Source organism: Rhinopithecus bieti, unplaced genomic scaffold (genome assembly GCF_001698545.2).
Source record: "Rhinopithecus bieti isolate Rb0 unplaced genomic scaffold, ASM169854v2 scaffold_11161, whole genome shotgun sequence".
Lineage (NCBI taxonomy): Eukaryota > Metazoa > Chordata > Mammalia > Primates > Cercopithecidae > Rhinopithecus > Rhinopithecus bieti.
Genome location: NW_016806937.1, coordinates 1110401 through 1111777, shown reverse-complemented (window position 1 = coordinate 1111777; position 1377 = coordinate 1110401).

Sequence of the window (1377 nt, the reverse complement as noted above, 5' to 3'; positions counted from 1 at the left end):
GAAGTGGAGGTTGCAGTGAGCTGAGAGCCCACCACTGCACTCCAGCCTGGGCGAGAGAGTGAGACTTTGTCTCAAAAAAATAAAATAGTTAAAATGGTGAATTTTGTGTTATGTCTTTTACCATAATTTTTTAAAGACCTTGGCCTGGCATGGTGGCTCATGCCTATAATCCCAGCACTTTGGGAGGCTGAAGCTGGAGGATCGCGCGAGGCCAGGAGTTCAAGACCAGCCTGGGCAACACAGTGAGACTCTCTCTCTCTCTCTCTCTCTAATAAAATAAGAGAAGAAAGAAAGAAAAAACCCTGCTTGGGCTTCCCAGTTCTGAGTGCTACTCTCCAGCCTTTCTTCCAAGAGTGGAAGGAAGTCAATAAAACAACCTCCACCACACATAGGAAACCTTCACTGATTACCCCAAGAAAGGACTTAGATCCTGGAGAGGATGAGTAGATGGGAGGTTATCTACCTGATTTGGTCATCTCTCCAGCAGTAAATACTTGCTTTTGCCCTAGAGCATGCCAGGTTTATGACTGTCCTTGGCTGACCAGGTTTGGACCCAGGACAAACAAGAGTCAGGTGGAGCCCGCCCTCCAGGTCAGCATCTAGGGCAAGGGTCAGGGCTGAACTTGGAGGCCCCAGGTAACCTCTGAAGCCCACATTCTTTTTCCCCCATCATAGCTTCCTTCTAAATATTCTGATTGCTGTCCAGGTTTTACTTTAAACAGAAAAGAAAAAATATATATCTTAATGTCATGTACCTTTTCTTTTCTTTTTTTTTTTTTGTTTTCTTTTTTGGAGATGGAGCTTCACTCTTGCTGCCCAGGCTGGACTGCAATGGCACAATCTTGGCTCACTGCAATCTCTGCCTCCTGGGTTCTAGCAATTCTCCTGTCTCAGCCTTCCGAGTAGCTGGGATTACATGTGCCTGCCATCACGTCCGGCTAATTTTTGTAGTTTCAGTAGAGACGGGGTTTCACCATGCTGGCCAGGCTGGTTTCAAACTCCTGATCCTGGGTGATTCACTGGCCTCGGCCTCCTGACGTGCTGGGATTACAGGCATAAGCTACCATGCCCGGCCTCATGTACCTTTTCTTGTACACAGAATATTCTATACCCTAAGTAGGATTTTGATCCCGTGTTACTTTCTTTCTTTCTTCCCCCAGGAAAACTCCCACCTTCCCCAAGTTGACTTCAGAGGACTGGACCCAGCACTTCAGCAAAGATGCATAAGATACCAGAAATAGCTTAGGGCAACATTTTTGTTCAAATGGTGGGACTTTTTGATCTCCTCCAGGAATTTATTTCCGCTTGCTCAGCCCTCACATTAAGTCCCGGATTTACCCTCCTGTCTTTTTTTTTTTTTTTTTTTTTTTTTTTTTT